Below are 13,898 nucleotides of genomic sequence, written 5' to 3' on the forward strand. Positions count from 1 at the left end.
AATTATTCCAGTAGCTTCTCTGTATATCTCAGAGAGGTCATTTGACCTCATAAGTTTTGTTCTCATCTATGTTAAACGTAAGTTTCCTTTTTGCCCTAAGATTCTTATTTTTATACTGGTAAGAAGGAATTTGTAGCTCTGATATTTTCCATGTTTGTTGTAAGAGAATGAGAACATGGAGATAAGGGAAAAAAAGTATTTATAATCTTACTACACAGTGATAACCACTGTTAATGCTTAGATTAACTGTGATCCCTTATGTTTCTTTTTATATGAGTTGCAAAAATAAGTTTTCAATTTTATGTACCTTCTTAAGGAAACATGAAACTGAATATTTTCATTTTCATTTTTATTGTTATCATTATGTACACAGTAACATTCACCTTTTTTAGTGCACAGTTCTGAGTTTTGGAAAAAGCATATAGATATGTAGCAACCACAAAAATTGAGATACAGAGTATTTCCATCAGCTCCAAAAGTTCTGCAATGCTCTGTTGTCATCAGCTTGTCTCTGACCTCAGATCTTAGCCACCACATCTTTTGTCTGTCTGTAGAGTTTCTCCCTTTCCAGGTTGTCATGGAAAATGTAGTCTTTGAGGCTGCTGTCTTTTAACTCAGCACAATGAAGACTTGCCCATATTGCTATGTCTACCAGTAATTTGTTCTTTTTATGACTGAATATTGCTGTTTGGATATACCATAGCTTATTGATCCATTTGCCATTTAAATATGTGACTTGTTTCCTGGTTTTGGTGATTATCAATAAAGCCACAATAAACATTTGCATTCAGATTTTTATTTGAACATATATTTTCTTTTTCTTGATACCTAGAACAGAGGGTCACCTAGTCATATAGTAAGTATGTGTGTAATTTTCTAAGAAATTGCTAAAGTGTTTTCCAAAGTGGATGAACTATGTTTCCTCTCTGGCAGCAATGCATGACAGTTCTAATTGCTCTGCATCTTCATAAGCTCTGTTATTGTCAGTTTTTTTTTAAGCTACTCTAATAGATGGGCAGTGGTATATCATCATGGTTTTAATTTGCATTTATCCAATTTTTGAATGTGCTTATTCCATTTTCCTATATCTTCTTTGTTGATGTGTTTAAATTCTTTGCTCAATTTTTAAATTGGGTTGTTTTCTTATTGTATTTTGAGGTTTCATATATTTTGGATATCATCCCTTTACCAGATATTTGTTTGGGAAATATATTTTGCCAGTCTGTGGCTTATTTTTTAATTTTCTTTACAATCTGAATGGTTTTTTTTTTAAAGATTTATTTTTATTTATTTACACAAGCACTGGGTACAGTCAGAAGCGCGGGAGGGTGAGAGAATTCACCAGAGCCAGAGCGGGGAGCAGAGCAGGCAGAAGGACCGAAGTACACCGCTGAGAGGAGCAGCCGGGGATCGAACCAGCGCTGCAGAGGCCACGGGCAGCTTCGCAACACAGCGCCCAACCGCTGCGCCACCGGGGAGGCCCAATCTGAATGGTTTTCAATTTTGATGAAGCTTCATTTATCAACCTTTTCTTTTATGTATTATGCTTTGTGTGTCCTATCTAAGACAACATTGACTAACCAAAGTCACACAAGAATTATCTTATTTTTTTTTCCCCAAAAGTTGATAGTTTTAGTTTTTACATTAAGGTCAATGGTCCATTTAAGGTTAATTTTTATGCATGGTATGAAATATGGGTAAGATTCCGTCTTTTTCATATAGATGTACAATTGTTTGAGGATCATTTATTGAAATGTCTATCCTTTCATTGAATTGCTTTGTGACATTTCCTATTGGTAAATACCATAAGCTGGTAATTTGTGTATTACCCAGCAAAAGTTGCCAGCTCTTATGGCAAGATCTGGTTTATGTATCACATGTGTAACTGAGATGAGAAACTATGCTCGAAGATGATAAGTGCTTGTTAGAGCATTTCTTTTGGATTCAATCCCTTTATCAGATAGTCATTTTAGAAATGTATTTTGCCAGTCTATGGGTTGTTTTTTTATTTTCTATGCAATGCTATGCATCAATTGCATGTACAATTCAAACAATTGTATATCTATATGCAAAAAATGAATCCTGCTCCATACTTCATACCATATATAAAAATTAACCTAAAATAGACCATAGACTTTAAAAACTAAAACTATAAACTTCTGGAAGAGAAAATAAGATAAACTCTTGTGACTTTGGGTTAGGCAATGTTGTTGTAATGACACACTATATATGTGTGTGTGTATGTGTGTATATATATAGGCTACCCCATACATATTTTATTCATCCATCATGAAGGAAAAATAATGCACCAGTATGTGGAGATTTGTGGAGATTGTGATGGGAATTTATTTATAAGATTTCCGGTGTTACAGATACTGGTCCTTTAGCAGAAAAAAATTGGCCTAAAAAGTATGGCTTTTGTTTATTTTTTTATACAATAGCATAATTATGCATTATTCATGATGGCGTAAGGATGGGTGAGATTCATTAAAATAGTACTATATGGTAGTAGTGCTTTTCTTATTTTAATTAATCTTTATCCTGTAACAACTCTTTGAAGTAGGTAATTCATCTCCATTCTATAGTTTTGAAAACTAAGATTTAGAGAGATATGTAATTTGTTCAATCTCAAAATTAACGTGTGATGAATCTTGAATTGAAATCCAGTTCTGTCTCACTCCAGAACCCAGTATTCTTCGATAATTATTAGCTTGATTTTTCATCTAGTAAAATAAATAGTGTGTGGGAGAGTTAGAAAGAGAGAGAGAGAGAAAGAGAGACAGAGACAGAGAGAGACAGAGACAGAGAGGGATGAGAAGGTAGTTAAAAAGGGATAAATGTATATGAATGAAAAATATTATTTAAGGTGAAACCGAATGATTTATGAATGATGACTTAAAAGAGGTGCATACGTTCTGCCAAAAAAAAATCTTGAAAAGGAAACAGAATTATAAGACACAGAAAAGAGGTATTAGATAAACAAGTTCCTCTTTCTGACCACTAGGTGACACCATTGACAGAAAACACCTAGGTTGCTACTGGAGGTGGTGGTAATGGTGGTTGTGGTGGTGCACTGGGACAGGGAAGGGGGAGAAAAACACTAAAGAATGTTGTAGGAGGAAGTGACAGTGCAGCTCCTTAAGAGACATTTGAAGCAGCCAGAGTCATGTGGAGAATGGCTTATTGAGAAAAGTGCATGGTGTCACTTTGATTTAAATGTGAATCATTGATATTTTTTACAAACATCAGGTTGGGAGGCAAAATAGGTGTAAGGAGTAAGAGCGCAGAATCCAGATCTTGACCTTATAGATCTGTAGTTTGATTCTGCCACTAGCAGCTGTGTTATTTACTATCTGGAGAGTCATGTAACATTTCTGAACCTCGGTTTCCTTCCTTGTAAGCAGTATCTACCTCAAAGAGATGTTGTGTGATTAAATAAATTAATAGATGTAAAACATTTAGACTAGTACTTTCCTCAAAGAGCTTGTTAAGTGCTATCATTGTTGTTATTATTGTTATTAGGGAGAATATCTAAAAAAAAGATAGCTAACTTAAAATAAAAGGTGTATGAGTTAGCTTACTTCCAAAACAGTGGTATAAGCTTTTTAGTTCAGGTAATAGAATTTCTTTTGCACTTGTTTAAAGTAAAAAAAAAAAAGTTGTTTTAAGCTTAGATGAGCACTGCAGTATAGTTTACTATATGTCTTTTAATATCTCAACAGAAAAACAAGGTGTAACCTTGCATATTTTACTAAGAAATTACACAAATATTGTAATATTCATGGTCAAGTCTAGGCAAAATTTCAAGATGAAATTCATCTCAATACCATTTTGATGTCCTCTACAAAGATCAAAAATTGGATTCAACTCATTCATAAGTAGAGAATGAAAGAATATTCTTACCATCCCCAGAATATTAGAGTTTTGTAAAGACCCAGTTTTAAAGACCCAGAAATAAACCTTAGTTGATGGCATTTCAAATCATGTGAGAAAATTAAAGGAAGAATTCTGAGCACTGTGAAGGAAAGTTTAAGATGGAGGGGTTTTCTGTAAATCATACCACTTAGGTGGTCCCAAAAAAATACACATTACTGAAAATTATCAAAAATTCAGAGATTCTCATTTATTAAAATGTTTTAAGTTTTTCCTTCAACTTTTAAAAATACTGCTTGCACTTTGGGAAATTAATTCTCCTTAATTTCTTCTTATTTCTCTATTTTACTATTTCCAACACTATTTAAGTGTGGCAAAGTTTCCTTGTTACTTTCCAATAATCATTTTCTTTTCCTTCCATGGTAATAAAACCCAAATTTTATGGCCAGTAGAATAAAGGCCACATTCCCCAGCTTCCCTTGCAGCTAGGAGCAGTCACATGCTTTCATTTCAATAAGATGCCAGCAAGAATGTTGTTTGCGGGCTTCCCTGGTGGCCTAGGGGTTAAGTCTCAGTGCTATCGCCTTTCGGCCTGAGTTCGATCCCTGGTCAGGGTGATAACCCATGTATGGTATAGCAGACCTCTCCTGTCTCCACCATGGCTCCCCTCAGCAGTGTATTTCAGTAAATCTGCCTGTTCTGCTTCCCACTCTGTCTCTGGTGAATCCTCTCTCCTCTTATAGGAAAAGACCTACCTATCTCCTTTCCATTTATCCTTCCAAGTAACTGTCAGGCTGTCCGTAACTATCCTTCCAAGTAAATACTGGTGCTCTGAATACCATTTTTGTACCAGATCACTAATGGCCATTCCCTGGAGGTGACATGAAAATAGTGGGAAGGAATCTGAGCTCCTAATGAGTAAATCTAGTGAGTGATTTGGACTGCTGATCTCTGAAGCTTTTACATAGTAGAGAACTTTGTGTGTTTAAACTACTGTTAATTCATTGTTTGTCACATGTACTATAACTGAATTTAATTTTAGCTATAGTAGCCAGTAGACAGCTATAGTTGAACTAAATATCCATCTCATGGATAATTGTGGGGATACATGAAAGTATAACTGAAATTCACTAAGGCAATAAGGTAGTGAATTTTGCAATTAATATCTGTAACATACAGGTTTAACTTCTTAGCAGTGGAATCTCTTACTCTGATGATCTAGACGAGAGACCAGACTACTGGAACTTTCTGAGATGATAGAATGGTCTATATTTAGGTTATCTTTGTGGAAACCACTAGTCACACACGGTTATTGTGTGAACTGATATCTCACACTTGATATGTGGCTGATAAATTGAATTTTAAATTTTATTTATTTGTAATTAATTTATAATTGTGTAACTACATGTGACTGTGGCTGCCAATTGAATACGGCCGTTATGATTCTAAAAGGTTGACTCATGCACAAATAATAAACTCACATTTCCTTGATTTGAGCAACAATTTAAGCATAGAAACTGAATACTAAAAATGGGTTAGTTATACCTGTTACAATTAGCTGCAGCTACCTCTTAGAAAGGGAGAATGAGAATTAAGGAAAGCTAACTACTACCTGCCCCACTGCCCCTACAATAAGGTCGGCCACATACAGTTACCTTAAATGTACACACTAGAATATCTTAGGACCTTAAAATATAGAAAGCTGCACACAGATTTGTGGTTTTTTGGTAGCAGCCTTTGGTGGCCCCACGTGGTATGTGGTAAATTTGTGCGTCGTCCACCCTCTACAAGTTGGACCCTGGTCATGTGCTGTTGTCTCAATGGCCCATGATTTCCCCCCTCACGACCTCTTTCCTGTCTTTCAGGTGCTCACTGAGATTCCTGGGCTCTGCCTACAGGTGGCACAGTGTGAGCATGGCTGTGCATTCTGGAGCCATTTCATCCCAGCCTCTCTGCATTTGGTTGGAAATGTCTAAAAAACTGTAAATGACTAAAAAAAAATACACCCCTTGCTGGTGGCTTAGCTGTCATGTGTTTTATCAACAGGCCTCAGAACTAGGCTATTATTAGCAAGGTGGACCCTACTTATTTTCTAACTTTGTGCAAACAGAAGATTTGTAACCGCTGATTGGGGGAGACTAGGGATTTTGTTTTTAAGTATATCAGGGAACCTGCCTTTAATAACCCTTTTTAAGGAAAAGAATGTTAGAATTCACAAAAGGCACAAAATCTTCATTAAGAGACCACACCTACTATATATGTGTTGAGCTGAATGTTGTAATTTTCTGAACAAATGGATTTTCTGGCTTATGAATTTTTCAGTAAAGGGATTTCCCCGGGTCTGTGCTTGGATTCTAGAGATTAATGCTTGACAAAAAATAGGGAAGCACAAGAGTGGCTCTGACGGTTTTCTAAAGGTGAAAAATGACCTTCTGCACTGACCTCTATTTTTTGTTTTTTTATAATGTGTAGTATTTCCTGTCTAATCCATAGATTCCCTAAGTGACTCAGGGCAGGCTATCTTTGTGACTGCGGTTACGGACCACCACCTGGAAATTTTCAGTTCCTTTTGTGGGTTCAGAGAGTTTGGGTGGCATCGAGTCTTAGAGTCATATCCTCACTCCATCACTTACTAGCTGAGTGATCTTTGGTAATTGTTTAGATTCTTGGTTTACTCATCTATAAAATGTGGTTAATAATAGCTCCTGCCTCATGGGATCATTATGTGATTTAAGTGTGATAATGTAATTTAGCATGGTCTCTGCAACATAGTAAGTGTTCATTAAAGGGAATAGGTGTTATTGTTGTATTGTTTCAAATTAGTGAACAAATACATCATCATTCTTTACATTAAAAAGCATTAAAGTGCCCACTTGCAAATAACCTAATTCTAAGCATGCGTAGTTAACTGAAATAGAGCTTTAAAAAATGCGTATGAAATACACTGTGTTGTAATTCAAGTCAGGTTTTTATTGAGGTAGGAAATGTTGGGGGATGCTTAGTAGAAAGTTATTTCACAGGAGAAAGTCAAGGCTGAAGGATCAAAGGGAAATTTTCTGATTTGAAGGATGACAAACCAGGTGAACTGCCTCATTAAGTAATAGGAATATGCACTAATTTATTCTTTACTGGAATATTAAATAAAATCCAGCTTAACTGAATAATGACATACAAAATTATGACTTCATCTACCTAACTAGAGTGACAGAAAATCCTGCATAGAAGAGAAATTAGTGTAGTGCTGAACCCTGGAAAGTAGGGAACAGTTGAGGCAGTACTTAGGGGAAACCTAGAAAAACTCTAGAGAGGAATCAGCCCAAAGTATCAGAGTAAGTTGAAGGTCAGTCTGTAGGCAGCATGAATAAAAGGAACTGAAGATCAAGGGATCTAGCACATGAGCATATCAAATAAATTTTGATTAAATGAAAATGTTCTTGTCTTTTAATCAAAATGACACACTTCTACCAAATAACAGCTTAAGCAAGGTAAATGTTTATTTCTCTCTCATGTAAATGAAGTCTTTATATAGGAAATTCATGGATGACTTGGTGTCCCATGAGGTTAAGGACCCATTTCTTTCCAACTTATTACTCTATCATCCCTAAGAAGCGGCCTTTGTCCTCATGGTCCAAGATGGTGCCTAACATGCTACCATCACAACCATCTTCTAGACAGCAAGATGGAGGAAAGGGAGAAGAGGCAAAAGGTCCATGCCATCTGCCCTTAAAGGACATTTCCTGGAATCTGTCACATAACAGTTTTGATTACAACTCACTAGCTTAAATTTAGGCATATGCCCACAGTCAGCTATAAGGGAGGCTAGGCATTATCAAGCAAAAAAAACTTTAGTTTCATCATTAAAGAGGAGAATGATTATTAGGCTAATCAACTAGAAATCTTGACCAGCATCTCTTCACTCTCATCCTACATCCTAACCATCCTAACAGAATCTGGATTTTCCTCTAGGGAATCATCCGTCCTCCACTGTATGCTGTGTTGTAGCCTTGAAGTTTGGGTAGGATTGATTTCCTCTCAAACTTCAGTGGTAAACTCTGACTGGTTAGTGGGGAGGATGTTGGCTACCAGCTCTTTCTAAGCACTTGTGTTAATCATTTTCTACTTCTAAGGAAGACAAATATAATTATTTTACATTGGAACTCATCCCACTGTCAAGCAGTACACTATGCATATGTAACATTATGAATATTAAATATACATTCATATAACACACAGATAATGCAGTATACATATTGTATCTCTGACATTTCTGCTCAGCAGACTATAATAGGTTTGGGACTAATGCGCTGTTCTTCTTTGCCTCTTTTCCAAATGGGATTTTAAGACATTGCAGTTGTCTTGTTCTCTGTCTACCATTGCAAATTGAGTGCATCAATGGAGGTTAATTCACTGCTTAGCCATGAGTCACTGGACCATGCATGAGAGGTTAATGCAAGATGTGTCAGAATAGTCCCCATCAACCACAGATGCTGGACTTGGAGCTGGATGTAGTAACTATATGAGGCATGTGTCCCACTGGGTGAGTTCATTTTACACAGGTGTGGACAATTTTGAAAATATATGTATGGCAAAGTGAATGTGTTTGTATTTGGGTAGCCAAAAGGGTGAACGATGGAGGACACTCTTGGTTTCCTAATTTGTGCTCATCCCCCTTTTTCTTCTCCCTAACACTCTCAGATTTACATTTCCGGTCCTACCCCTCTACCATTGTGCTACATCTTTATAGTGATTTGAGGCAATTTAGATAATCCTACCCTTCTTGGCACAGTGATTGGACAGATAACCAGGCCTAAGTAACTCAGTGCTCTTGTCAGCTCCTTAACCTTAAGATGGGTTTGAGGATTTGAGCACACAGCTCATAGTTCTCACTTAATGATTTTGACATTGAATCCCCATCTTGCTCTCTTTTTCTCTCTCCCCTGACACCTCCCCTGACTATGTCCTGGATATGAACTAGGAAACTGTAAATAAATTGTTCCCACAGTCATGTTTCAACCAGGACAAGAGTTAGCCTAAGAAACAATCTGACAACAGAGACTAAATCTAGATCAAACCATACCCAAATCACACCTTACTGCTGGCCATTTCACTTAGTCAACCAATAAATTCTTCTTATTGTTTGTCAGTTTGACTTGGTTAGTCTGATACTTGCAGCCTTAACTGACACTGGAATGGATAAAAAAATGAACCGTTATTACACAAAAGCATGAGGTCAGGCTGAAATCAGGGCTCAAACTAGCTATGAGGGCTAGTATGTGGAAGTGGCCCCAGTGCTCCTTAAAGATTTGGGTTTTTGAGTAAGAAGCTCTACTTTTAATGGGAGTGTTTTTTTGCAGCAGAATCAGATAGTTTTGTGGGTTGGTCAGGTAAGGTCTGAAAGGTCAAATTGTGACTGTGGTATGAACTGCTGAGAAGGCCAGTGAGGACAAGAGATCTCCACAGGGAGGTCTGGCAATTATCTTTACTCTTAAACTACACAAACACCTCAGCACATCTTAGAAGGTGCTAAGAGAATAAAGAAATAGTAAAAGGAGCAGAAATTGTCAGTCAAGTACCCTCAATTTTCCTTAGAAAATATCTAAAATACTGTTGTTAAGAGTGTGGACTTGATGGCCAGCTTAGTTGTAAAGCTGACTCTTCAACTTACTAGCAAGTTATCTAACACACAGCTGTTGCAAATGTTAAAAGTGGTATTTTATGTATGGAACATAGAAAACTCAACTAGTGACATATAGTTAATTATTTCTTATTAGTGGAACTAGAATGGTACATGTTGGTGGAACTTTGGATAGGCTGTTTAAAATTTGGGTGGGCTGCAAGATTTTGTGAAGGCTGTCCTGACAGATAGTGATCACAGCATGGTTCATATTTGGGGTTCTCTTGGTCATCTTTATACCCCTCTTGTCCACCTTTGGGCAGAAGAGAAGTCATCCTCAGGGTCTAATTATCAACTGAGAGTTGCAACAGATATTTTACTGTAGTCACACTTGACTTTTCTGGAATGAGATGGGGGCCAGAACTGAAATCACAGTGCTTAGCTTACAATTGACATTGTAAGTGTCAATTATTGTTATCAGAAGTTTTGGTGCAACAAGTTGATTTTTGATTGTTTCCCATCAGACATGATGATTAAAGGATTCTTTGGAGAGGACACTGAAATCTGTAAGCACTCCAGATTTTCTATTTCTACTTTTTAATACCTTTGGACACTGAATTCAGCTATCTTCTGCAGTGGAGTCTAAATTTACCATGGAAAAGTGAAACAAGTTTGCTCCAGCTGACGCCATCTAGAAATGGTTCTGCTCAGAGGGACTGATGACCAAGTTTCTCAGTGTTCAAGCTTTTAAAGAGGGCTGGGGGTTAGTGGAAAGTTTTGCCGTTGTTGTGAGCTCACTCTGTGGCCCAAGGCAAGCCATTTAACCTCTTGGTGTCTGGATTTCCTCATCTGTGAGCCAGGGATAATAATACTTCCCTACCTCACAGGTGTGTTGGGGGCATTAATTAATGTTTGTCTAGTGCTGGGGGATCTGTGATGAAAGGCAAGCATCATTATTGTCGGTTTGCTGCAGGCAAGACTAGATTATAGTCCTCCAGATGGGCTGCATATGGGAAGTGGTTTTAGCAAAAGATTTTCCCAAATGAAATGCAGGCTTTAAGGTTTGGGGCCACTTCAAAAGAAAAGGTGCCAGAGGAACTTCTTCCTCTCCTTGCCTTAGTTGGTTCAGGTTTTACTATGGTGTAGAGTTAGAAACCAGCATCCCAGCACTAATTTATTGGACAAGCAGCATTTAGCTAATTTGTTTCTGTAGCCTCTGCCCTGCATAGATTTTTCAAGATCTGGATTAAGCCAGGGAGGTTATTGTTGCATAAAACTCTTAATTCATTTTGAAGAGTCTTTAGTGTGTGGGGACCATTTAGTATGTCTATCCCAGGAGAATTGGGATAAACAATACCATTGTGTTTTAACAGCACCAAGTCAACAAGTCAAATAGGTAAGAGATTTCAATCTTTTCATTTTGTTTTGTTTAACAACCTCCCCCCACCCCCAATCTCTTTTAAAAATAGTCTCCTACATGAACAAGCTTTGGTATGCTCTTGAAAGCTTTTAAAGAAGAACGTTTAGAGAAAGAAAAGATTATTAGGCAAATGGACAATGAAGTGTCTAGATATATTTAGGCATGGAGAGAAAGAGAAAAAAAATCTCTCCTTTGTATACTAGACAAATTTTTATCTTCCAAAAAATTGAAAAAAAAAAAAAAGATTCAATGAGTACTCTTGTCATATTCAAGAGAAAAGAGAACACCTTTTCCCCTTGAGCAGAAGTATAGTTCTCCAATAAAATAGAGGAAAGGCAATGAATTCATTCATTCATTGTAATGAATTGAACACATTCATTCATTCATGTATTCATTCAACTATTTAATGAGTATATTTATTCCAAGTCAAGGCCACTGCCCTTGACACAAGCAGGGTCTCTACTTAGGTGGTGCTTATATTCTGGTAGAGGAGGACAGGAAGACCCAAAGAAACAATTGCAAATTCAGAAAACAAAAATGAAGTGATGCGATTGAGCTTGGACAATTAACAATCTCCAGGAGTTGACTTTAAGCTGGAAAGAGGTAAGTTGAGAGCAAGGTGTTAAAGACTTAATGTTAAATAATGACTCTATTGTAATAAAGTAGTCTTCAATGCATATGAGTGTGGCTTGGGATCCTAGCTTATCCCACAAATGTGGCCCCCAATAATTTCTTCTCTTATTTAGATTCCTCTAATTTCTGTGGCATATAAAGCAAAGTGGATTATGCTTGGAGCCATCAAAGTAGGATAGCTGGTTTGAGTTCTGCAAAGGATTGAGGACCATATCTGGAGACCTGGTTGATCCTGCTTCTTCCAGTGTCTTGCTGGATTTGTCATACAGTCTTTTTATACTTCAGTTTTCAGGAATAATGTAGCAGTGGAATTCAATTACTATAAACCCTTGGTTTTCAGAAATCTATAAAGAGGATAAAAGAAAGCAGCAAAAAAAACCTGAAAAGTGTTTACATCAGCAGCTCAAAAAATTAGGATAATTAGGCAGTCAGCTGAGTGCAAAGGTTAAATATCATGGGTATTTTTAAAATGAATCTTGTTTATTCCTTATTTTTAAAAAGAAAACTGAATTTTTCAAAGGGTCAAAGACAAACTTTAAAACCAACCCTTGAGGGCCTCCCCTGGTGGAGCAGCGGTTGAGTGCTACCGGCGAGGGTCCCACGTGGGGGGACAGATCTCTCTTGCTGCCCGCTGCTCCCCTCAGCAGTGTATTTCATCACTCTGCGTGTTCTGTTCCTTGCTCTGGCTTTGGTGAGTTCTCTCATTCTCCCGCGCTTCTGACTGTACCCAGTGCTTGTATAAATAAATAAATAAACAAATCTTTTTAAATAAATAAATAAATAAATAAATAAATAAAACCAACTCTTGAAAGCTGACCTTAAGTCTGAGGCATTCAGAAGGGGAGGGGGAGAGGGGAGAACAGGGCAGGGGGAGAGCACAGTGGACTATGGTGGGGGACTATGGGTGCTTTAGTGGGGAGGCTACGGTGGCTATGCCTCATGGGGGGAATCCAACACTGTCAAAACATTAGCAAGGATGCAAAACAATGATACTTCTATATACATATATATATAATTGAACAATGGTTAAAAAAAGGGAAAATTGGGGATTTTTTTAAATTTGCAGTTTTTCAAAACATTAGGAAAGTAAATAATCATTATTATTGCAATGTTTGTGAACATTCCTTGCTTCCCTAAACTGTCAGAAAAGAATAGATGTGAAATTTCTTCATGTTTTTCCACTTGTATTGAAAAATTAGACTGTTAAAAGTTAATTAAATAGGGCCTCCCCGGTTGCGCAGCAGTTGAGCGCTGGGTTGCGAAGCTGCCCGCAGCCTCTGCAGCGCTGGTTTGATCCCCAGCTGCTCCCTGGCCACCAGAGGAGGGTCCCACATGGCGCGCAGACCTCTCCTGCCGCCCGCTGCTCCCCTCAGCAGTGTACTTCGGTCCTTCTGCCTGCTCTGCTCCCTGCTCTGGCTCTGGTGAATTCTCTCACCCTCCCATGCTTCTCACCTTACCCAGTGCGTGTATAAATAAATAAATAAATAAATATTTTAAAAAAAGGAGATAACATAAATATTAAAAAAAAGTTAATTAAGTAAATTATACTGTTAAAAGTAAGTTTAGAAGGAAAATTTATATTCTACTATTCCAATCTTTTCACAAGGAATTAAGACACTTCACATTTCTTTAACAGTAATATTCCAAACATAATTTTTTGAGGAAATGAAATTATGCATCACTTTTTAATCTATAAATGAAGAAAAGGACATTAATAATAATACTACCTTTTATAGAGTGCAACACTTCAAAACAATTTCATGTTTCTTATGTCATTTGTGTCTCATAACTGCTTTGGAAAAAATTGGATAGAATATTATTCTTATTTCACATATGAGAAAAAAGAGACTCAGGAATTTGAATTTTCCTGGAGAAAATCTAACTAATAATTTAAGCTGGAATCCAGGATCCTAACTCCTGTCTAGTGCTGCGATTTTTAAAAATTGAGTCCACATATTATCTGTTTTTCTCTTCTCTTTTAGTGTGTGTGTGTTTAATGTAAGATCCTTAAGAACTTCTAAGACTTTCTAGAAGACTTAGAGCCGGTGTGTACACATGAGCTTGTGGATGAGTTTATTTATTTATTTTTTTTTAAAAAATAATAAATTTTATTTTTATATTCCCCCATACAATTGCAAACACCCCATTCTGACCCCAATCCCTCCCCTCCCGCCCCCCACCCCCCAAAAACTGTCTCTGGTTCATAGTTTTTTGTTGATTTTGATTTTCACTTTCTTATAGTTATTCATTTTCCTGGTCCCTTATTTAAGTTTTCTAGATTCCTGCTATGAGTGAGACCATCCAGTATTTTTCTTTTTCTTTTTGGCTTATTTCGCTGAGCATGATCCCTTCCAGTGC

This window comes from Talpa europaea (genome assembly GCF_964194135.1).
Source record: "Talpa europaea genome assembly, chromosome: 8".
NCBI classification, from domain to species: Eukaryota; Metazoa; Chordata; class Mammalia; order Eulipotyphla; family Talpidae; genus Talpa; species Talpa europaea.